Raw genomic sequence first — 26,199 nt, 5'->3', positions numbered from 1 at the left:
TCATGTGGCAGCATATTGACACCCATATGGGTCATCAGGTGGGTTGGAACCTTTAGATCCACTGCACAGACCGCTGCCACTTGAGGTAATGGAGTAACTGATAGAGGATGACAACCTATTACTTCTATGTGAACCAGTATGGGAAATGGATGAGAGAGACACTTTGCCAATGAGTTTCACAGATATTTGCTCACAGCGGAGCAATGGTCAGATGCAGGAATCATGGGTTCTGTTCCAGGCTGTGGAGGGGAATGTGCTGTAGTGGGTATATGACGGGGTGATCTGCCTCCTTAAGGATAATAGTGCATAGGGATCAGCCCATTCCTGTCATGTGGCGTGGCTCCTTTAAAATTTTTGGAGGTCTGATGTACAAAGATGGAAGATATACTGGGAGAGAGGAAGTAGTGTTTGGGAGGAATCCCATTATTGTTTCTTTAAGAGACCAGGAGCCTTGCAGAGGGGGTAGGTAAGGCTCCTCTCACCCAGACAGTTGGGATGAGATTTAGACATGGGCCCAGCATATATGCTGTCGCTTCTCTTATAGCAGGACGGACAGTGGCAGGAGACTAGCTTGCTGACCTCTCTAAACTGGAGGGTAAATCAGAGAAAAGGGTCCAGCTCAAGGAGAAGCTTGCTATAGCCCTACCGCAGGAGGAAACTCCTGCCTGAAGGAGGGAGATACTTACTGCCTCAAAGCAAGAGGCAGGGGTACTGCCTGAAATAAAGCTCAGCCGCTGCCAGAGGGGCTAGAAGTGACTGTGAGGAAGTGCCTCTGCAGCAGCTTAGAAGAATCCATGAGGAATCACAAATCTAAGGTGGGAATAGCAGAGTTTGCAGACCTGATGAAGACACTGGCAAGCAGGGCAAAGATCAGAGCAGCTTAGGGAGGTGGCAAAGGGATTGATGGAACAGTCCCTAGCCACCTAAAACAGGGACCCTGGCCTGGAACCCAGAGGAGAGGGCTAGTCTGGGTTTCCCTACCTCTTCCCCAGACCAAGGGGGAAGTAGAGGCCAAGAGTGAGAGAGGCCAAGAGATGGGTTTGGAGGCCACTAATCTTTGGGTTTTCTTATTTTGAACTTTTCTATTAACCCCAGTAGGGGAATGGACTGAGAGGTGAGCTGGTTGGAGCGTTAGGCCACTAAAGTGGCAGACCACTGTGAAACCAGAATGGATAAAGGAATGCTAGAGGAAAACAGCCCCTGCAACACCGCTCCCTGACATGAGGGAGTGTTCTGGTGTGAATGTGCACCCTTACTGCATAGACTCTTCAGCCCTCTTTCTGGCTTCTTTGCTCAGCCAATCCCAGTTCTCCTCCTCCAGCAACTCGTTGGATCTCAATGTCTCTTCCCCATCCAGCCTCACCAGGTCTTGTCCTAATCTACTCTCTTTCCTCCTCCTGATCTGGCATTTGTCCCCTGTGCATGTGAATCAGATGACTTCCTCCACAGTGCCACCGGAGTCGGTCAGGGCAGTGCACCAGCCTCACCTATGTATGCAAATTATTTATACTTGATTGTCTCCCTATTATTCCTCCTTTGTATTTTGCTCATAGTCTTAAATTATAAACGCTGTGGAGCAGTTACCATATTTATCTTTTCTTGTTCAGAACCTAGCATACTGTGGCCCTAATCCACCTCTTCATGGTCCAAAAGAGTCTGGCAATTCTATGGGGAGGGGGTGGGAAGAAAAAATTTAATCACAGGAGGAACATATGATTGGTGAAGTATGACAGTCTGTAAAGGGCTTCTAGGAAAAAACAGACACCTGTTCATGCAAATGCACCCACCCTGTCACTTTGTGCCCCAGGTAGATTCATACATGGTGGTATTTCTTCACCACTTCCTTCTCATGGAGGGTCTGCCATTTGGGGGCATATTTAAGTTCACCAGGAGATCCATAGGAACCTTTCTGGCAGAGTTCTGGCCAAATCTCTCTATAGTGGACTTTCTGCTGCCATAAGCCTCCCCCCACCAGCACCGAACCCAATAGAAGCTGGCACAGACTGTGCTGTGAATCTGGTCCCCTTTGCTTTTAATCAGAGGTAAAGTGTGCATTAACATAGCCTACAAAAGACTGTGACAAATATATGGGAAGGACTGAAGCTAGTGTGTAGATTCCCAAAGCAATAGTTCTGTTTCAGCTGCATTAAATTGTCAGAAGCTTTTCAGTATCAATCACAGTCTTATCAGCAACTCAGAAAGTATGAGGCCAGAAGGACTCTTGGGAGATAATTTTCAGATAAGTAGATATATCAATATATGAATGAAATTTAAGGCCACATTAACTTGTCAAATACATAGAAGAACTGCCTGTAAACTACAAAGAAAGGAGCAGTGCATCAGATTTGGAACAAAATCAAAGTCCTTATAGTTGAGGTAAATGCACATAGATTTAACATACTGTAGACATAAATCTGCTTTGCAAACTTCAGAACATTACATATGTTTGTGACACACAGAAAAGACATGACAATTACTGTTTAACATGCTTTCTTCTACTTCCCCTGATGCCTTTTCATAGTCTGAGGGCTTTTGCATTTTGTTGCTGGCGTTAAATCAGAAGTTCAGCTATGAAATTAAATTATTAGCTCAGTTGCTTATAAGGAGGTTCATTAAAGGGTTGGTAGCATCAAGCATCTAGCTTTGTTGTTTGAAGCAACTTTTCTCATGTCTCCTCTTTCCCTGCTTTGTTGTCCCACTTCTTTTCTTTTGTCTGGGGGTGGTTGGGCCTGTTTCACAAGCAATGAGTGGTGCAGCCAGCAGGCAGTTATAGGAAATAGATCTCTGTTGAGCATGATGAAAGGTCAGGGTTTGTCAAGTGGCCTGGCCTCAGTTTGCATGTCAGTCCCTGGTGACCAACCAAACTAGGTCCTTTCTGAAATGTGACCCTCTTTCATCAGTGTCTCTGGTACTCTTGGCTTCTCAACAGACTCACATGGGGTGATTTTTCATTCTTTCCTTCTTTGTCTGTAGTCTCATAGGTGCCTGCAGTGTCATTGCTTTTGTCCCTCCTGAGTGGTCACTTCACATGACCTGGAAGCCAATGCACTATGCATTATTCCTTTAGTCCTCCTTTTCTTGTATCTTTCCAAAGGTTGGATCCACACTGGAATGTCATCTTCCAGAACTGTAAGATCTTTGGCTGAGCAGTTGTAATAACTCACTCGCTTCCTGTGATTGTTCGCCCTCTCCATTTTGTGGTTTCCCACTATTTTCATATTGGTCCCCTCTGAAGAACTTGTACTGCCCTAAGTTTCATTGTGTTTTAGAGAATAATTTGTCTGAGAAGAATATTGGGAATAACATACAGAGCTAGGAAGATGAATGAAGAAGTCAGAAAAATTACCGGACGAGGTACCCTCTCACAAATAATCTACAAAAGAAGACGTCAGTGGCTGGGACATGTGCTGAGAATGGAAAAAGAATGCTTACCAAATACCACCCTTGAATGGAAGCCAGAAAACACAAGAAGAAAGAGAGGAAGACCATGAATAACATGGAAATTAACAGTTCAGAATGACATCAAGCACCTCAACATGAAATGGGAAGATTTGGAGAGAAGGGCAGTTGACTGGCAAGGATGGAAAATGTGGGTAGCCCAATGTGCAGCAAAGCACAAGATGGACTAAGGTCTAAGGTATTGTCTCCAGATCTCAAACACAGTTGATCATGCTCAAGTGGTGATGAGCTTCAGATTGGTACGTTCTTCATGACCCAACACCCCATTGAAAAAAAATAAGTTTTATATTCCTACTATTCTCCATCTGGTGAAAACTGTGAACAAACTCCAGGTCCACACCTGGGCTAGATTTCTGTCTGCAAAATCCAGACTGCCTAAGGGATTCAGGCTATTTACCAAGGTTCAAAGTACTAGTTGCTGCACTCCAGAATGTCTTAGAGACAAATTTCTGCCACAATGTTTTGTTAGCAATGAATGAGTGATGGAGCAGGCCAGCAGAACAGTAGGAAAGTTCATTATTGAGCACTCACAGAGGGCAGTGTAACAGGCTGAGAGGCCTGTGTTTGTCTGGTAGCAGCTAAGACCCAGCCTGCATTTGTGAATCCCTGGCAGCACATCAAACTAAGTGCTTCCTAAATCCTGATGCTTTCTCCAGTTCCACTTACCATACTGTACAAATATTAACTTTTTTTCTGTTCAGAACTGGAAGTGGTTGAAAATAAAAAAATCTGTCTCCCATTAAATTCTTATGTTTTGACATCTACTTTCATATCAAATTGGGATGAAGAGTAAAGTCTCTGAGGTTTTTCATGGAATGAAAAGTTTTTGAAAAACTTCAATTTGGAAATGTCAAAAATGCTTCATTTCAGTTTGTTGAACAGAACTTTAATAATTTACTTTGGACTGGTTCAATATTGTCGATGGCCACTATAAGTCATGGCAGTTGTAGTTTGGTTCCTTCATGCCCCTGCTCCCCTTTATGGGATGGGCTTCCTGGCCAGACTACATTTCCCATGATGCACTGTGACAGTGTAGTCAGCAGAGAGACTCTGATCTAGCCTGGCCTACAGAAGAGAATGGGGGCATGAGGGACCCAAAGTACAACTGCTATGAAACATCACGGCAGCTCAAGAGGATAACTAAAATTGAACTGACCTGAAACAAAACATCTTAAGTCAGTTTAGCAAACTGAAATATCTGTATTTGAAACCTGAAACGAAACTGTTCTATTATCCTGAATGGAAAACGCAAATTCAAAAATTTTGCCTAAATTGAAATTTTCCTTCAGAAAACACTCTGTGGAAATCACATTTTTTGTCAAAAAGGTTTAGATGAAAAATTCCCAACCAGCTCTCTTTGTATGTTTGGAAGTATGTATTGAACAGGCGAAGTGTCGACTACTGCCTCATGAAATGTTGACATGTTTCCTTCTGAATCTGGTATGTCTTTGAGTTTTAATATTGGAAATAAATTAGAAAAATTCTATTTTTAATGTATAAAATACAAAAATAGGTTGAAGTGCAAAAAGACATTGATATGAAGTAAACATTCACTACTGAGCTGAGACACTGAATGAAGAATTGCAATCAGTTTTATGGCTAGTCATAAATCCCCTGAAAAATGGGGTTTATAATGGAAGGGCTACTACTGACACAACTTTAATCTGCATTGCTAACGGTGACACTGTAGCTTTATACTACAATTTAATGGTAAGCTTTTTTTGCTTTGGCAGAGGCAACACAGCCAGTTGAGGTGACTGGGTTTTCACATTATACAGCAACTCAACCTTGGAGTGCACGGATGTAAAAGCACTCATTCTTCATTAGACAAATTTAAAATAATGATCTGAAAAAAGCATGTGCATTGTGTGTTCCATTTAAACTAATGCAGGATTCATATAATATTCACCTCACCTTCTAGGCTTAATGGACTTAATGAACAGTTAAAATGTTTTAGGCAGCCCATAACGGGCAACTGTGATGTCCGTCAACACTCAAAATTGACATTTCTTCCTTTTTAGTAACCCATGTGCATCAGAGCCTGACACAGTACGAGCAACTTCCTTTTATAGCTCTGCCAGTGCCCCCTCAGTTCATTCTGTTTAATAGTTTAGATTAGCTGGATCAATCTACTTGTAATTTGTGTAACACTTTGCAAAAAGGAAAATACAGCAGTTCCTCATATATTGGTTTTCACGCTGACCTGAAATGTAGAGCTGGTAGAAACTGGAATTTCTGTTTTGTGGGAAACTGGCCCTTCTTCTTTTTTTGGAATCAGAACAAGTAGCTGAAATTTCCTGTAAGGTGAAATTCTGGAAAATTTGTATTTGGGACCTCAAATTGTTTTGAATATTACATTATATTAAATATAATACAACATATAATAATATATAAAAGTCTCTAAACAAAATCAAAATGATAAAATCTAAATGAAACAGTTCAACCTTGTCTGAACCATTAGTCTTGACTTTGCCCATTGAAAATTACATTGAAATTGACAGTCCCGCAAAATGTTTAGATTTCAGTAAAACTGCATTTTTCAACTGAACTTCCATAAAAAAAATGGTTTTGAGCAGCCCTGCTGAAATGCTCTTCCCATTGTGGTCCTCTCCTGACAGATGGTTGCTTACCATGCCAAATTACATGATGTTAATGGTTTTGTGAGGTGGAAATCTTTCTTCTCCCTAGTTATATTTTCAGGACAAAAGGAAAAGTACTGTTCCTAGAATGTGATTATAACATGACAGCTGGGATTTTCAGTTACTCAGCAAACCAATATCAAAGTACTTGAACAACAACTTCTTTTTTTGTTAAAGTTGGTCTTCTGTTATGAAGAGTCAGATTTGCCCAATAGAAAATATAACAAGAAGTATTTGCCTTCTCCATAAACTTGTCTATACCCTAGAGGACTGCTGTCATAAACAGATAGTTAAGGATTAATGCCTCTTTTACCTGTAAAGGGTTAAGAAGTTCACCTAGCCTAGCTGACACCTGACCAGAGGAACCAATGGGGGAACAAGATGTTTCAAAAGGAAGGAGGGAAGTTTCCTTTGTTTAGAGTTAGTTTCAGCCGGAGTGGAAAAGATCAAGGAACCAGCCTCTTATCAGAGTAGTAAGTTTTAGAAAAGAATAAATAGGTTTATGTTTATTTTCTTTTTGCAACTTTGTCTTTGTGCATTAGGGGAATAATCAAAATTGGGTATTCTTGTGTTTACTAAGGTTTTTGCCCAGGGGAACATCTTGTGTTTTAAATCTGTTATCTGTGAGATCAGCTTGTATGCTGTCTCCCAGAGGTTTTTTTTTCTTTTCTTTAATTAAAAGCCTTCTTTTTAAGAACCTGATTGATTTTTCCCCCTGTTTTTTAGATACAAGAGGATTGGCTCTGGACTCACCAGGGATTGGGGGAGGGGGAAGGGAGGAGGAATGAGTAATTCTTCCTTGTTTTAAGATCCAAGGGGTGTGGATCAGTGTTCGCCAGGGAATTGGTGGAGGAGTATCTCAAGGCTACCCAGGGAGGGTAAGGTTTTAGGGGGGAAGACAGAGTTTTCCAGATGACTCAAACACTTGGATGGTGGCAGCCTATTGATCTAAGCTGGTAATTAAGCTTAGGAGGTTCACATGCAGGTCCGCATATCTATATTCTAAAGTCCAGAGTGGGGGTGAAACCTATGACAACTGCCAACTCTCTATTGATAGTACAGTCCTCTCCCCAGGCTCTAGTCAGGATTGGGGCCCTGTTGTGCTTGGTGCTCTACAAACATCTTTCCTAGAAGACTTTACAACCTGGAAAAAGTGTTTCATGGCTGTCATTTTTATAATATACTATGTACTTCCTTTGTGCTGTTTTTTCCCTTTCTATATAAACTATCTCCAGCTGTGCCCTATCTATTTTATATACTTTTCTTTGAAGAGAGCAAGTAATGCTCTGTCTACTACTCCATCCCACTACATCAGTATTTCTTAACTTTTTCAGGTTGGCAACCCTTTAGCCAAAGTATCAAAAAAAGTTCACAACTCCCTTACATTTACTGTAAAAATGTATCCACGATAAACCTCTATAATTTGTGTGAGTTGAGAAGCTGACAGGGAGTACTTGACCTTGAAGGGTATGGGTGTGCAAAGAGTGGGAAAAGCAAGTTTTAGATTGAAATAAAATTTTCAGTGCCTCTCAAACCCCCTGATTGCCTGTTGTGACCCTTGTGGGGGCTGAGAAACACCGCTCCACAAATAGATTTCTTCTCCTGGGGTGAAGAGAGTGACCCTGTATGTGTACGGTACCAGAGAGCAGAAAGGTCATTGATCAGGTCTGAAGCTTATGTTCTCTTGTCACTGTGGGGTGGTCATTAACTTAACTACACCCATACTGAGGGTTTGTCTACATTTTTGTTGGTACAATTTTTGTCGGTCGGGGTGTGAAAAAAACACACCCCTGACCAACATAAGTTTCACCAACAAAAGCATTGGTGTGGACAGCGCTATGTCAGCAGGAGAGCATCTCCCACAAACAATAGCTACCACCACTCATTGGGGGTGCTTTAATTATGGTGACGGGAGAGCTCTTTCCCACAGGCATAGAGCAGCTACACAGGCACAGCTGTGCCTCTCTAAGCATAGTGTAGACATAGCCTCAGTTATCTGCTTCCCTTCATTGCCCTCAGCTGTCAATTGACACCTGAGTCCAAAGCTGCTAATGTCATCTGAGATCTCATGGTTATGAAGGTGCTAATTCCTGGTGTTGGGAAAGGCCTCAGAAGTCAAATTCCTTCTAGGGAGGCTGAGATCAGTTCAGCTAGTCTATTCCTCCAACCTTCTGATGATGTTAGAAATGGCTGCTGGAACAACTTGTATAGTGAGGGTGCGGAGAGCCATTGAGCCAGACTGTAAACCCTGTATATGGTGGAAACCACTTCAAGCCAGGGGTTGTGGCAGCACCCCTAGTTCCAGTACCTATGATGGCTGCTGTCTAGTCTCTTTTTCTTGAAGGATGCTGGAACTTTCTTAAAGGGGCACTTGTCTAGAAATATGTAGCCCACACAGATCTCCTAGATGACCACAGTTCTGGATCTTCAGAGGCTCATCGAGGCTCTCCCACCTGGTGTGATTGGCAGTGTCTGCTTCCCTCCCTCCTCCTCTTCAAAATCAATTAGAAAAACTCACTAAGTAAGGCCTAATTTCAAAGCCTATTAAAGTCAAGGGAAAACTTCAGGCCCCTAATAATCTGAGAAGTAGAGTAATGCAACCCTGTCTAAGGAATTCTGTCTAAAAGAACCTACTGAATGCTATTATGATTATTTCAGAGTACCCATAAATGTACTAGCCACTTAAACAAAATGTATAGAAGAAAGGCTCCTTTTTTAAAATTCTTTTGATCCCACACCCAGTAACATAAGAACATAAGAAAGGCCGTACCGGGTCAGACCAAAGGTCCATCTAGCCCAATATCTGTCTACCGACAGTGGCCAATGCCAGGTGCCCCAGAGGGAGTGAACCTAACAGGCAATGATCAAGTGATCTCTCTCCTGCCATCCATCTCCATCCTCTGACGAACAGAGGCTAGGGACACCATTCTTACCCATCCTGGCTGATAGCCATTTACGGACTTAGCCACCATGAATTTATCCAGTCCCCTTTTAAACATTGTTATAGTCCTAGCCTTCACAACCTCCTCAGGCAAGGAGTTCCACAAGTTGACTGTGCGCTGCGTGAAGAAGAACTTCCTTTTATTTGTTTTAAACCTGCTGCCTATTAATTTCATTTGGTGACCCCTAGTTCTTGTATTATGGGAATCAGTAAATAACTTTTCCTTATCCACTTTCTCAACATCACTCATGATTTTATATACCTCTATCATGTCCCCCCTTAGTCTTCTCTTTTCCAAGCTGAAGAGTCCTAGCCTCTTTAATCTTTCCTCGTATGGGACCCTCTCTAAACCCCTAATCATTTTAGTTGCCCTTTTCTGAACCTTTTCTAGTGCAAGAATATATTTTTTGAGGTGAGGAGACCACATCTGTACACAGTATTCGAGATGTGGGCGTACCATGGATTTATATAAGGGCAATAATATATTCTCAGTCTTATTCTCTATCCCCTTTTTAATGATTCCTAACATCCTGTTTGCTTTTTTGACCGCCTCTGCACACTGCGTGGACATCTTCAGAGAACTATCCACGATGACGCCAAGATCTTTTTCCTGACTCGTTGTAGCTAAATTAGCCCCCATCATGTTGTATGTATAGTTGGGGTTATTTTTTCCAATGTGCATTACTTTACATTTATCCACATTAAATTTCATTTGCCATTTTGTTGCCCAATCACTTAGTTTTGTGAGATCTTTTTGAAGTTCTTCACAATCTGCTTTGGTCTTAACTATCTTGAGCAGTTTAGTATCATCTGCAAACTTTGCCACCTCACTGTTTACCCCTTTCTCCAGATCATTTATGAATAAATTGAATAGGACTGGTCCGAGGACTGACCCTTGGGGAACACCACTAGTTACCCCTCTCCATTCTGAGAATTTACCATTAATTCCTACCCTTTGTTCCCTGTCCTTTAACCAGTTCTCAATCCATGAAAGGACCTTCCCTTTTATCCCATGACAGCTTAATTTACGTAAGAGCCTTTGGTGAGGGACCTTGTCAAAGGCTTTCTGGAAATCTAAGTACACTATGTCCACCGGATCCCCTTGTCCACATGTTTGTTGACCCCTTCAAAGAACTCTAATAGATTAGTAAGACACGATTTCCCTTTACAGAAACCATGTTGACTATTGCTCAAGAGTTTATGTTTTTCTATGTGTCTGACAATTTTATTCTTTACTATTGTTTCAACTAATTTGCCCGGTACCGACGTTAGACTTACCAGTCTGTAATTGCCGGGATCACTCCTAGAGCCCTTTTTAAATATTGGCATTACATTAGCTAACTTCCAGTCATTGGGTACCGAAGCCGATTTAAAGGACAGGTTACAAACCTTAGTTAATAGTTCCGCAACTTCACATTTGAGTTCTTTCAGAACTCTTGGGTGAATGCCATCTGGACCCGGTGACTTGTTAATGTTGAGTTTATCAATTAATTCCAAAACCTCCTCTAGTGACACTTCAATCTGTGACAGTTCCTCAGATTTGTCACCTACAAAAGCCAGCTCAGGTTTGGGAATCTCCCTAACATCCTCAGCTGTTAAGACTGAAGCAAAGAATCCATTTAGTTTCTCCGCAATGACTTTATCGTCTTTAAGCGCTCCTTTTGTATTTTGATAATCAAGGGGCCCCACTGGTTGTTTAGCAGGCTTCCTGCTTCTGATGTAATTGGATAATGCTAAGAAATATTATGTGAAGTTGAATAGCTTTCTGATTTCTGCTTACTATATATATCAGGGGTGGGCAAACTTACTGATCCACTGAGCTGCATACAACCAACTTTAGAAGTTTGGGAGCCAGGGCATGCCTGCCGGAGCTGGCGACTCAAGCCCGGCAGGAGGGACCTGCTGGGGCTTGGGGCTTCAGCCCTGCTCCCGCTGAAACCCCAAGCCCCGGCAAGTGCACCTGGTGGGACTGAAGCTCTGAACTCCACCTCCCTGCTGGGAAGAAGCCCCTACCTCACCACCCTGGTGCAAGGCAGAGGTCCCAAGCTCCCCCCACCCAGTCTAGTAGGGGGTGAATGGGCGGGGCTCTGCAAGCCTCACTTTGACTGTAAAAGAGCCACATGTGGCTGGCGAGCCATGGTTTGGCCACCCTGATATATATATTTTTATTTAATTTTTAGTTCTTCAATTAATTCTCTGAACCTTTTGTCACCTTCTAGTCTCACATTCAATTAATTATAACAATAACCTAATATGTCAGGAAAAAAAATAATTCTGCCATCAAATGGGCCTGGACTTTTTCCATATACCATTCAAATAACTCCCTTAGGCCTGGTCCACACTAGGACTTTAATTCGAATTTAGCAGCGTTAATTCGAATTAACCGTGCACCCGTCCACACCAGGAAGCCATTTAATTCGACCTAGAGGGCTCTTTCGTTCGAATTCGGTACTCCACCCCGACGAGGGGAGTAGCGCTAAATTCGACAAGGCTATGTCGAATTAGGCTAGGTGTGGATGCAAATCGAACTTACTAGCTCCGGGAGCTATCCCACACTGCACCACTCTGTTGACGCTCTGGACAGCAGTCCGAGCTTGGATTGCTCTGACCAGCCACACAGGAAACGACCCGGGAAAATTTGAATTCCTTTTCCTGTCTGGACAGTTAGAATCTCATTTCGTGGTTGGACATCGGGGCGAGCTCAGCAGCACCGGCAGCGATGCAGAGCTCTCCAGCAGAGGAGTTCATGTAATCTCTGAATAGAAAGAGGGACCCAGCATAGACTGACCGGGAACTCTTGGATCTGATCGGTGTGTGGGGCGAGGAGTCTGTGCTTTCAGAGCTGCACTCCAAAAAACGGAATGCAAAGACCTACGAGAAGGTCTCCAAAGCTATGAGAGACAGAGGATACAGCCGGGATGCAACGCAGCGCCACGTGAAAATCAAGGACCCCAGACAAGGCTACCAAAAAATCAAAGCGGCAAACGGACGCTACGGAGCCTGCCACCACTGCCCCACCAGTGACCATGGACTCTGACGATGGGACAGTGTCGACGGCCAGTTCCTCGGCGATGTTCGCGGATGGGGAAGATGAGGAAGGGTTTGTGGACGACGAGGCAGGCGACAGCGCTTACAACGCTGGTTTCCCCGACAGCCAGGATCTCTTCATCACCGTCACGGAGATCCCCTACCAACTGTCCCCGGCCATTAACCCGGACCCTGAATCAGGGGAAGGATCACTCGGTAAGTGCTTTAACCATGTAAACTTTTATTCTTAATATAACAGGAATCTGAAGTATGTGAAAAGGAGGTCTCTCTATATATGGGGATAGAACAGAAATCCTCCTGGGAGATCTCCACGAAGCTCTCCTGGAGGTAATCGAAAAGCCTCCGCAGGAGGTTCCTGGGGAGAGCTGCCTTATTGGGTGCTCCGTGGCAGCACACTTTTCCGCGCGAGGCTTTCATGAGGTACTCAGGGAGCATTGCCTCCCCAAGCACGGCTGCATAGGGCCCTGGTTTGTGCTGGCTTTCACGCAGCATGCGCTCTCTATCTCCTTCAGTGACCGTCCTCAGGGTGATCTCACTCGGAGAGTCCTGCATCTAATTAGGGGAATTACTGTAATGTTACGCCTGGTCCAAAGTATTTTTCAAAAAACTCCGGACAGACGGCATAGCACAGACTCAGCACGCTGCTGCGTGACGAGCGTAACGGAAAGCCAAACAATCAAATGGACACTCATGGAGGGAGGGGGGACTGAGGACGCAAGGTATCCCACAGTTCCTGCTGTCTCCGAAAAGCATTTGCATTCTTGGCTGAGCTCCAAATGCTTCTAGGGTCAAACACAGTGTCCGCGGTGGGTCAGGGCATAGCTCGGCAATTTACGCACCCCCCCTACCCCCAAAAGTGAAAGGGAAAACAATCCTCTGTTGACTCTTTTACATGTCACCGTATCTTTACTGAATGCTGAAGATAGATGCGATGCTGCAGCACTGAACACCGACATCCTCATTCCCCCCCCGCCATGGGTGGCTGACGGTACAATATGACTGATATCCATCCTCATCATCAGCCTATTGGCACATGGGGCAGTGCAAAAGGACTGGTAACCATGCGTACTAGCATCAGTGAGGTCGATCAAGGGCGCCTGGCCCTAATTTTTCCTGGTAGATGGTGCAGTATGGCTGGTAACCGTCCTCATCATAGCAACAGGGGGCTGAGCTTCATCAGCCCCCACCCTTCATGTGTAAAGAAAAGATTCATTTGCCCCTGGACTAGCAGCAGGATGCTGGGCTCCTCTCCTCCACACTCCTTAATGTCCTATCTGGACTATCATAGCAACTGGAGGCTGCCTTCCACTCATTTCTCACTAACAAGGCACTGTGTCTTATTCCTGCATTCTTTATTACTTCATCACACAAGTGGGGGGACAATGCTATGGTAGCCCAGGAAGGCTGGGGAAGAATGGAATGAACAGGTGGGGTTGTTGCAGGAGCACCCCCTGTGAATAGCATTCAGCTCATAATCTATGCAGGATCTGACACAGAGCAGCTGTGCTCTCTGGTTCTCTGATACAGTGGTTCTCTAGTACACTTGCCCATATTCTAGGCAGGACTGATTCTATTTTTACATACAAAAAGGAGGGATTGACTCAGGGAGTCATTCCCAATTTTGGCTTTTGCGCCCCTGGCTAAGAGCAGCCAGGGGCACTTATGACAGCAGCAAATGGTGCAGTGCAAAAGGACTGGTAACCATGCCCATCTTATTACCAATTTATGGTATGGTAGATGGTACAGTATGGCTGGTAACCATCTCTGCTATCATGCAAAAGCAAAAGCATGCTGCTGTGTAGCGCTGCTGGACCGCCTCTGTCAGTGGCATCTAGTACACATACGGTGACAGGCACAAAAGGCAAAATAGGTTCCATGGTTTCCACGCTGTGGCGTCTGCCAGGGCAATCCAGGGAAAACGGTCTTGAAATGATTGTCTGCTGTAGCTTTCCCGGAGGAAGGGATGACTGATGACATTTACCCAGAACCACCCGCGAAAATGGTTTTTGCCCAATCAGGCACTGGGATCTCAACCCAGAATTCACAGAGACAGACTAGACTGTGTTCATTGTTCGCCAAAATTTATCTTTGCAAGGAATTCACTCCCTTTTTCCCATCACACAGCTTCGACTGTCTCCAGACCTGCCACAGCATCCCCCTCACAGAGGCTGGCAAAGATTAGGCGGCGAAAGAAAAAGACGGGACGAGATGTTCGCTGAACTTATGGGGTGCTCCCGAGACGAGGCGGACCAGGAGAGCCAGTGGAGGGAGACCCTCTCTGTGTACCAGCGCTCACACAGCGAACGGGAGGAGAGGTGGCGTGAGGAAGACAAGCAGTCGACTCAAACGCTGCTTGGACTAATGAGGGAGCAAACGGACATGCTCCTGCGCCTTGTGCATGTTCTGCAGGACCTCAGGCAGGAGGACAGAGCCCCCCTGCAGTGTATCTGCAACCGCCCTCCCCCGCCACAAAGTCCCATACCCCCCTCACCCAAAATAACCAGAAGGAGGGGCGCCAGAGGCCGTGTAAATTGTCACTGCACCCCAGCAGAGTGCTCAAGTACCGAAAAGCTCTCATAGCCTAAATTTTGAGAAGTCCTTTCCTTCCCGCCTCACCCAAGCCCCCATCCCAGTTTCATCCCCTAACTGTCTAGTTGATAATAAAAAATACTTTTCTGTTAATTACTGTTTCTGTCATGTTCTTTTAGAGGAGACTGTGTTTGAAGGGGGGGAAGGGGGTTGGTAATTTGACAGGACAATCACCTTTACCAGGGTACAGACATGGGGGCAAGATCAGCAGCAGGTCACACACACACTGCAGTCAGTACGCACCCTGGTCGGTATGGGAGGTGGTTTGCAGGTTCTGTGTGGGTGGGGGGGTACGTGACTTTGTAGCGGGGGAGGGGGGTTACAGATCTCATGCAACGGTCCCTGTCCTGGACCACAGAGCCACGCAGCAGATGAATCTGTATCTGTCTTCCCCCGCCAAAAGGCCACATAGCCCCCGCACACAGAGTCCCAAAAAGGAGGGATGGCAGGCTCCGTTGAAACATCCAGTCCGGCACTGCAGACCGCTCTGGGAGCAGGAGCCTGTCATTCCTCGAGTTTACAGGCGGTCTTTACATCACTGCACACCCTACCCAGCACAGTCCGTGTCCCAGTTTCAACCCTGTAACGCAAAGTCATCAATAAAGAAACCTTTGTAAAGTTACAGTGGAACGTGTATTTTATTTTTAAACGTGTGTTGGAAGTTGGGGAAGCGGGGTGGGCGGGGTATGTAACTGCAGATGCTAGTCAACAGTAACTTGCTAAAGAAACAGGGGCAGGTTCAGCTTCTCTGTAAAGAAACTGAACAGTCACAGGTCACGCTGCTCGCTAGTACTTGAAGAGTTCCTTGTCGCTGTGCAAGGCGCCTGCACAGAGCTTCACGAGCCAGGGCATTAGCGGGTAGGCTGGGTCCCCGACGATCACTATAGGCATCTGCACATCCCCAAGACTTATTTTGTGGTCCGGAATGAAACTACCTTCCTGCAGGCGTCTAAACAGACCAGAGTTCCTGAAAACACGCACGTCATGAACTTTGCCTGGCCACCCGACGTTGATGTTGGTAAAACGTCCCCCAAGGTCCACCAGTGCTCGCAGCACCATGGAAAAGTAGCCCTATTTCTCAGCAGCTGACTGTGGAAGAGGTGGACGATAAGGTGCGAGGAGCTGACAATGGCCATAACTGCAGCGGGATCCGTGCTCAAAGTGCTGTGGCGCCCGCGCTGTCACTGAGCAGAAAAGTGCACGAACAGATTGCCCGCAGGCACTTTCAGGGAGGGAGGGAGGGCGTGATTGATGGTTCAATGATGACAGTTACCCAAAACCACCCTCGACACATTTTTCCCCCCAGCATGCATTGGGAGGAAATCCCAGAATTCAAATGGGCAGCGGGGAGTGCGGGAACTGTGGGATAGCTTCCCACAGTGCACCGCTTCCAAAGTCGACACTGGCCCCGTTACTGTGGACTCACACAGTCGAACTAGTGTATTTAGTGTGGATACACAACTTCGACTTCATAAGGTCAATTCCACAAATTCGAATTAAGTTGATTCGAAATAGTCTTGTAGTGTAGACATACCCTTAGAGAGATCCTGGGCAAGCAGGTCTTTCAGTCTGGCTGGAGCGTAGCAAAATCTGATTCTTTCACACTAAAGGGGAGTGAATTACAGAGTGGAAGGCTTTCTGATGAGAAATGCCATATTCCTCGCTATGCAAATAATAGGATTGTTAGCTGGAGCATCCAAGGATTAAAATACAAAAAGGAAGCTGGTCTCAGAGACACACGGCACCCAAACCTGTGGATAGTCTTTGGAGCACTACATGATTAATTGCTGTGTGTGTGAGTGTGCATGCATGCACACATGTTTAAATATATCACTCTTGGGAATTTTAATCCTATTACGTGTCTCATAATTTTGCTTCTAACCTTCCAGTGTCACTGCTTTCTTTTAGTGTGTCTTTCTTTTGATAGCTCCAATCTGAGGTGTTTGACAATGCATGCCAACAGTTGACAATGGGTGCAAACCAAGTCCTGGTCCTAGAAGTTGTTTAAGTTTGGTGAACTGTATTTAAAAATGGAAATACAAATGAAAATAATACAAAGAGAAGGCTGCATAGATTATTTTTTGCCCAAGAGAAGCAAGTAGAGTCTTAGCTATATTCATGTAAATGCAGCTTTTAGCGAAGCCTTTCTTTCCTAGCCTTAATTATGAAAATCCTCCTGAGGTTTTTCAGTCTGTTGTGAGCTGTGTTGCTGTTTTTTTCACAACAGAGACAATTTGAGTTATCTCAGAAATCTTTAACTGCCTTCAGCTTGATACCCAGAAGACTTTGCTGGCACTGTGCTTAGGGTCAATTGTTCCTTAAACTACTTTTAGAGTCTATTCAACATGACAAGCGAATCAATCTTTTCAAGTCAGGAGCTGATGAAATTCTACATTTTATAAAGTATTGCTGTTAGAGTATGAATTGAATAGATGGCTTTCAGGCCTGTTCAGTGTCACTTTACACTATTTTACTAGGGTTTCTGTAAATGGAGAATACTAAACCCATTTCAGGTTGTTAAACATGTATAGCCAGATCAGACTAGATAAGGCATCCCTCATATAACTATATCTAAATAGTACAAAGGAATTTTGGCACTGCCTTTTAAATGCTAGCATAACTTTAAGAGCCTTTGAATAATATTGGAAGTAATAAGAAGCTTTCATATAATGAACTATTTAAGAACTGTACCACATAATCAATAAGTAGTTATAGTTAGAAAATGAGACCATGTCATTTCTATTATGTTCTCTATAAGAGGGCGACTTCAAAATTAAAACCTTTAGTAGACTCATAGGGTATGTCGACACAGCAACTAGACACCTGTGGCTGGCCTGTGCCAGTCAACTAGGGCTCGGGGGACTTGGCTGTGGGGCTCTTTTATTGCTGTATAGACTTCTGGACTCGGGCTGGAGCCTGAGCTCTGGGACCCTCCTACCTCGCAGGGTCCTCAAAGTCTGGTATCTAGCTCCAGCCCAGAAGTCTACAGAGCAATGAAACAGCCCCATAGCCCGAGCTCCATGAGCCTGAGTTGGCTGGCACAGGCCAGCTGTGGGTTTTTCTTTGCTGTGGAGACATACCCATAGACTTCAAGGCTAGAAGGGACCATCATGATCTTCTAATTTGACATCCTGCACATTGCAGGCCACAGAACCTCACCCACCTACACCTGTTATAGGCCCATAACCTCTCTCTGAGCTACTGAAGTCCTCAAATCTTGATTTTTAAAGCTTTCAAGTTACAGAGAATTCACCATTTATGCTAGTTGGAACCAGCAAGTGACCCATGTCCCAAGATGCAGAGGAAGGTGACCCCCCCCAACCTCAGTCTCTGCCATTCTAACACAGGGAAAAATTCCTTCCTGACCCCAAATATGGTGATCAGTTAGAGCATGTGGGCAAGTTCCACCAAACAGACACGTAGGAAAGAATTCTCGTTAGTAACTTAGAGCCCTCCACCGCTAATGTCCCATCTTTGGCCATTAGAAATATTTGCCAATACCAGTTGCAGATGGGCCATATGCCATTATAGGCAACTCATGCTATCATCCCCTCCATGAACTTACCAAGCTCATTTTTAAAACAAGATCATTTTTTTGCTCCCTCCCAACCATTACTCCCTTTGGGGCCGTGTTCCAGAAATTCCCTCCTCTGATGGTTAGAAACCTTTGTCTAATCTGAAGCCTAAAATTATTGATCTTATTTACATCCATTTGTTCTTGTGCCAACGTTGGCCCCTAACTTAAATAACTCCTCTCCCTCCCTGGTGTTTAGTGGAGTATTCGCCTCTTAATCACATACCTATCATTAATGCCAAAATCTTTGTGCCTACTGAGGAAACTTATTATAATATATTTCAAACATGTAATTGGTTTATCCTTTGCATACTGCTGCTCAGTTATTCCTTAGAGTAGGAGTGAAGGAATTGATTGTTACATTTGTCCCCTACAATTTACACTGGCTGTCAGTTTTCCAAAAGATGCAGTTCAAGATCTTAGTATAGTTTAAACAGTCTGTATTAGTAGAGGCCATAATGCCAAGATTTTCAGAAATGATTAGTGATTTTAGATACTCAGTTTTTGGGAGTCCAATCTGAGACCCTTAAAGGGGCCTGGTTTTCAGAGGGTAGGTGCTCAGCACTTTCTGAAAATTGGGCCTCTTCAACATTTGAAGCACCCTATATCACTAGTTTTATTTCTGAAAAACATGGCTGAAGTAGTTACGTGATTGCTTCTTTCTTTACGTATATGGTCAGTTGTGGTGGACTAGATTCTTTCAGGTCCTCACCTATGAAATTACTTCCTGAAGGACACCTGCAGGAGTCCCTGCCTTTTGGACAGAGCTTTCCTAAACCTGCAGGATTTGATTTGCAATGGTGTTTGTGAACTGAACCTTGCAGTGTGGTTTGTGAGGGGCTGAAAATGAATTATCCCCTGCAAATTCACTTGGAGTTTTGTGACAGAGTGCTAGGAGCACTGACCCAGCATTTTGATCACTAAAGCCTGGTCTACACTACAAAGTTAGGTTGACACAAGCTGCTTTGTGTTAACCTAGTTATGTATGTATGTATGTATCTACACTTAAATTTGTCTCCCACTGATGGGAGTACCTCATTATGCCTACATATTAACACCACCTCCCCGAGCGGCATAGAACCCCGACTGATGTATGGCGGTCAATACGGAGTGAGTGTAGACACTGAGTTACTTATGTTGATCCTAATAATCACCCAGCAGCTGTTGCACAATGCCCGACACTGACCGCTCTAGTCACAATTGTGAGCTCCATTGCCCAGAGGCCACATAGACTGGAAGTGTCCTCTTAAAATCCCTGTAAATTTTTGAAATGCCTTATTCTGGTGTCCATCTTGGTCAGCACACCTCTATCTGCTTTCCTTGTTGTGCACATCTGCCCAGCTGACCATGCTGGCTACATGTTCCAGACATATGATGGCCTGGAGTAGAAAGGATATATTGGCTCTCCTGGGCCTGTGGGGAGAAGAGGCAGTGCTGGCACAGATCCAAATCAGCAGTAGAAAAGGTGACATCTAGAAGTAGGTTGCCTGGGGAGACGGTAAGAGAAGGGATATGACAGGGACCGGCAGCAGTGCCATGTGAATGCCAAGGGACTGTGGCAGGAGTGCCAGCAGGCCAGGGAGACCAACAATAAATTCTGAGCCGCAGATCTGCTGCTTTTACAATGAGCTGTATGCCATACTTGGTGGAGACCCCTACACGATCCTGCACAGCACCATGGATACCTCCAAGGAGCCTGAGTCACAGGGCCCTGCCATGACTAGCAAGGAGGAGAAGGTGAATGAGGAAGAGGAGGAGGCAAATAGGGGTCAGGTGATTGGGGGATCCAGCTGTGCAGCAAGACAGGACCTGGTTTTGACTCCACCACAGTCCAGCCAGTGCCACCAGACAAGCACGGGAGAGCCCAATCCAAGGGAAGGAACCTCAGGTAAGTGTGTAAATAAATTTTCCATTGCAGGATGGCACTACTAAATTAGTGGGACAGAGCTTTCTACTCATTAATTTACTCAGACTAGAAGAAGTAGTGGTACAACAAAGAGAGGTAGATTTGCTATCTGTGAGAATATCCTCTAGAACATATTGAATCATGAATCTGGAATCACTTTGAGTGGTTGCTACTTTTGGATGTACTGCAAAACCCATCTGTTTCAGATAATTTATGCTACATTGATTTTTCTTCCTTGGTGTTTGGGACTGATATCTTCTCTCCGCCCCCTCCTTTTAGTTTTATTTACATTTGGCTGAAATTGTTGGTGGATTGGTTTGTCTTGAGGATCATTGAAGTGGTTGCTCCTGTTTTGGATTCTTTTAAGTTTAAAAGCTTTACTTGGTTTTTTTTTTTCAAAAAGTAGTAATACAAAGAAGAGAGAAGAGGTTTTTTTCTGTTGATACTTAACACACACAATGTTTTATGTTTTGTCTTATTATGTGGCACTTAAAAATCTTGTAATAGTTGCCCTTCTCAGAGAGCATCCAGCACCTCCCAGGAGTTGCTAAGTACCTGTCAGCACTGGACTCTAAGTGAATTAAATCAGTGGTCATTTATGATGTTTTAAAGAATAGGGTGCTACATGATTACTGCCACTATCCATACAATGCAATTTCCTGTATTGTTGCTGAGAAAATGTTCATGTTACGGTGTTTTCTGCTCTTGATACAATGCTTTTCACATCACAATCTTTGACTGAAAAATCAATAATATACCTTGTCTTATTCTGAGTCCTACTGTGCCATCATTGTTTGAACAGAAATTAAAACACATTGGCAAAATATGGCCAGGAGTAGTTAAAAGTTTCATAAAGTTTAGGGCCAGAAAGGATTATTAGATCATCCACTTTGACCGCCTGCATATCACAGACCATTACATTTCACTTAGACTAAGGGTATGCCTATAATGCAATCATGGGGTGTGAATGCAGCTTGTGTAGCTATACCCCGCACCTAGCTTAAATCTATCCAGTTTGGGTACCAGAGTAGTGAAGGCGCGCCAGCACAGGCTTCAGTGTGTGCTAGCTGCTGACATAATTACCCAGAGTTCTGGATGGGCTTGCACAGCCCACGGTCATGTGTGTGCTGTTGCGGCTTCACTGCTCTGGTACCCAAACTAATTAGATTTAAGCTAGTTTAGGAATACCTACATGGGCTGCAATCACACCTAGTGATGGCAGTATAAATATAACCTTAAGCATTGCAGTCCTCAGGAGACTAAACTGTGTACCACAGACAGAGAACAGGAGAGAATATGGTGACCAATGCCTGAGGCCCCTGCAATGACAGGGAATTGGTTTAGGTGAGATATATCCAGATGATCCCAGCGGGTGAACCACACCCCATGCTGCAGTGGAAAGAGACAACCCCGCCCCCCGCTCTCTTCTGATTTGACTGGGGAAGAATACCTTCCCAACTCCAAATCTGACAATCAGTATGACCATGAGGATGTGAGCAAGACACACCAGCCAGGCATCTCAGAAGAGGATTCTATGTGCCACCCCAGATCACTGGTCCACTCCCAGTGCCCCATCTCCAGCTGTGGCCAATCTCTTCTTCTTCAAGGCAAAATACCTTCCCCTGATCTTAGAATTTTGATTATGATTATCTGGTCATGCTAGTTGTTGGGGCTACAAAAAGGGAAAATTGATATTACCCAGCCAGTAAACTTTAGGACATTGAGGAGATTAGAGGAGTCCAGGTTATTCTCAGCTTTCACAGAATTATGAGGTATTAAACTTCTTAGATCTCACTCTCATGGCAGCGATTGTGACAAAAACAGAAATTAGAACCACACAAATCTAAGCTAATGACAATGAGTATAACAAGAATAGGGAATGGCACAAACTTCAGCCTTATGTACTACAATTTTAAGATTGCAGTCTAGTGAATCCTCTTGGATGCTGAACCCTGCAGGCAATTAGAATACAATTTCCCCTTAGGGTAATTTATTGGAAGGGGTGAAGGGATTGTAATATAACACCAGACAGGAAGACTTTCAAATGCAAAGTTCTCTAGTAGCTCAGGGCACTTTTACCCATATGCTTACAACTTCCTGCAAAATATATGTCAAACCCAATATTTCAAGTCCCAAAGATGCTTAGGCTCTGTATATGTTGAAGTACAGATATAGCTGAACACAGCTTCAATCTGAATATATTATAGAGGTAGTCAGGAGGTTTCAGATCAGTTTCCATTATGAAGTCCTGTTTTTACACGTTACTTCCTGAAATATTCACCTTCAAAACTGAAGCTTTCCCTGCCTGAACAAAATGTTTTAGTTTCAACAGAATACTTTCAGCTATGTTTGTTATAACACAATAAAGAAAAATACTGTTCATAAATATAAATTCTTCTCTTTTGTGTTGGTGGGAGAGGAGGGAAATGACTCAAATCCAATTGAACCTTTACACTTGTCCATGTAGGTAGATCATAACTATCAGCTGAGTTGTTTGAAAAGATTGTCATAAAATAGAGACATTACACTTATTTATAAATGCACCATAGTGCACATGCACAGTATGAAACAAAGGTAACCTCAATCTTTAGTGTGCTATGCAGCTATCTAAATGTGCACTCAGTTCATTAGTAAACTGTCATGATTTAAATATGCAAGAACTTTTAAAAGTCGTCCTGTGGTTTCTGAGAAAACACATGGCCTGGCAAAATAAAATAGGGCTCAAAGCCAACAACTCCTCCTGATTTCTATTTATATCCCGTTGGATTTAATAACATGCTGAACTGCCATAGCATGTTACAAACATTATTTAGTTAGACATTCTAATAACGTTACAAATAAAGTGAATGTCTTTGCTTATCTATTTCACTGGGATACCCATCCCATAGATTTCTTTCTGGTACTCTGTATCCGAACTGTCTCATTTGTTGACTTGGTGTGGTATGTAAGGTGGACAATTCAAATCGCAACAAACATGTGGAACAGTTGTCAGACCTCCAATGTTGTATGTGTGAATGCACTCACTAGGTCTATTTTAGGTGAGGAATCTTGAATGGGAAACAAGGTAGTGCTATTACAAAAAACCAATATCCTGCAGTATGCCACACCTTAACCACTGGACTCTTTCTCCCCTCACAAGCTAACAAAGCATCAGGAGTGAAATTCAAACTCATGCTACCACATGATGCTATGTTCTCAAAATAGCACCTTGCACCACTCTACCATCCTAATCTCATACACCCATGTGGTGTATGATTTTCATGGGATGCAGAAACCATCGATGGTTTCTTGCTGAGATCCACACAAACCCACAGTGCTTGGAAGCAGCAAAGGATTGCCGTTGAGGGCAGGGGTGAAGCGTGGTTGACTTTGGGTACTGAGGTGCAGGGGACAGTGAGCTGGTAGAGAGATGCTTTCCTCCCTGCCCACCTAATACTCTGCTGTAGGGAAGCACCACTTCAAAACCAGCTGCATAGCTTCTTTGAGTGGTGCTTTCCCATGCTTGGAGTTTAGAACTGCAGGGGTGGGGAGGACTCAGGACATGTAGCCTGATAGTTGGATTTTGTCATGGGGCAGGGCACGGACACAAAAGGAGGAGGAGAGAGGGAATGAGCTGCTCCTTCCTCCCCTTCACAGACTTCTGCTGAGTCCTGGGATTTTACTGATTATTATTATTTTGGTTTCTCAGCCAGTGGCATGCGACCCCTTGACAGCCCACTTTTGCATCGTATTCTACAGATTTGAGAAGTTCTGGACTAGTGGATTCGACTTGGGCCTGACTCTGACTTGTTGTGAGACTGTGGGTAAGTCACTGTACTCTGTCTGTGCTAGTAGTTTCACCATGTGTAAAATGAGGTTAATATCTGCTAGCCTACTTCACAGGAGAGCTGTAAGGAAAAAAATGGTTACTGTTTGGACAGTGCTTTGAAAATATACAAGACTTCGAATTGTTTCCTTTTCAGTGTGGAAGAGAAGATAGGAGCACTGCACAATAAGAACAAGCATCCCTCCCTCTCCCCCAGGTTTACTGTTTTCCACGTTGTTTGGGCTGGGGACGGAAATTCTCAGGATATGAGAAGGAAATAGGAGGCAGTAAGGAAGAGAGGAAATGTGGCAGAAGTATTTTCTGCAGATAGAGAAGCAAATGGAAAAGAAAGAGAGAAGGAACATACATCAAAAGAGCTTCTAAGCATTTCTGGAGGGCGAGGCATTGAGGTAAAAAAAATATTAAGTTTGCCATACTTATGACCCCGGAGGCCCAGATTTAATTCTACATTAGACTGATTTAGCCTAGTCTTTTATCCTTGAGTTAGCTATATTGAGTTCCAGCCACCATTCAAACATGGCTTGCTTTGTAGATTTCAATAAGATTTACAAATAAAGCCAAGTCTGAAGACATTATGTACCATATAACTTTATGTAAGATTGTATAATGATATTGACAGATAAGATTTTAAACCATAAGCATAGTTGGGACAGAGTTAAAGTTGACCACTTAGAAGTCAAACAGAGGGTTAAAACTGAGTGCTTTCTCTCTCAGACTTAATATTGCATTAATGCCAGCTTATTGCAGAGACTAATAGGTAAATGAAGTATGTTGTAATGTTTCCATTGCTATTGTCCAGTTACCTAGAGCTAACCTATGTAACCTACATTACAACTACAGCTACTCTCACAGAAGTACATTACTACAAGAAGAGGAAAGTCATGCTTGCCTATCATAAGCAGTCCCATTGAGTTCAGTGAAGCTGCACACATCAGCATAGGGTCTATCAATCCACCTAGGTGTTTATGTGACTCTCGTCACCATCAAAGCTCTATTGAAAGCTCTTTCTTTCTCTTTCTTCCAGGCACCAGGAGAAATCGCTTGAATAGTGAATAGGTTTTTCTTTGGTGCTGGTGTGTACGTGCTGAAGAATTTACTGAGAGAAAATGAAGTCAAAGAGCTGAATAGGATGCAAAGAGACAGACACTGCAACACTTCTCAAGCATGTAATCCCATTGAAATCAATGGGGCTACGCAGATGAGTAAGAATTAATCATACAAATAAAGGTTGCAAGATCAAGCACAAATAGTTGATGGCTTGTGAATAGATCAATCTGGTGCTGGGTCAGAAAAAGAAGCTGCACACTTTTCCCCCTTGAATTCTTGGAACACTACTGCGGTAGGAATCCTATGGCAAGGAAAGTTTTTTATCTTTTTAAGTTATTTGGTAAAATAGAATAGAGTCCTATGCAAGGATTAGTCTTTCACAAGAGGTGAGATTGACTGAACAGTCTCACTTTCCACTGAGTTCAATATGAGAGTGCCCAAGGTGCAGAATGCCTTGAAGGATCAAACCCTTAATATAAAGAATAAGAGGTAAAGGTATGAAAATATTCTTCAGAATGGGCTAGTGTATTCCCTTATTTTCTATGTGTGCATATGCAAACCATTTAACAGTCAGTTTTTATGCTAACACTTCTGATTTTGCTTACCTCCCTTTGAAGTTTTGACTGAAGATGCAAATACAGTCTACCACTAGATGTTGCTCTAAGACAGCTCCAAGCAAAAGCAGAAACTGGAAAACTACATGCTTTCTCTGAGATTTACATGCTCCAATATGTCTGTTAGTCTATAAGGTGCCACAGGACTCTTTGTCGCTTTTTACATCAATCACAAAAATTCACTTTTAAAAAAATTTCATACATTAAATCTAAAGCTTAGAAAATAAGCTCCCCAAACCATCATGACCTGTTATTAAAACATATAAGGCATACATATCAGCGCTACCTAGTTCTAGAAATAACATGGATGTAACAACACTGCATATTTCTATGGTTTGTGTTTTATAAGGGCTGTTTTTCTACTTCTGCTAAATGGTGACTGGTATCTGACATATAGGCCTTCAAATAAATGTGTTCCTTCCCAGCCACCCTCCTCCCCCTCTATTTTTTAAAATTTTTTTTCCAAAGCACGGGGCAAATACATTAGCCATGCTATTCTGGAAGCCTAGGCTAAAATCGAGCTGAGGTCACCAGGTAAATGAGTTTGCAAGTCTCA

The 26,199-nt window shown here is 43.6% G+C and overlaps 1 long non-coding RNA gene across 1 annotated transcript; it reads left to right on the top strand.

The window, feature by feature from the left end:
- On the top strand, nt 1-25,151 carry LOC123367626. The gene is made up of 4 exons (XR_006578567.1): nt 1-85; nt 23,845-23,959; nt 24,119-24,371; nt 25,007-25,151. It is a non-coding gene; the product is annotated as an uncharacterized LOC123367626 (long non-coding RNA).
- The last annotated feature ends 1,048 nt before the right edge of the window (nt 25,152-26,199 follow it).

This window comes from Mauremys mutica, chromosome 3 (assembly GCF_020497125.1).
Source record: "Mauremys mutica isolate MM-2020 ecotype Southern chromosome 3, ASM2049712v1, whole genome shotgun sequence".
Taxonomy (NCBI): domain Eukaryota; kingdom Metazoa; phylum Chordata; order Testudines; family Geoemydidae; genus Mauremys; species Mauremys mutica.
This window is presented reverse-complemented; position numbering and strand designations above follow the sequence as displayed.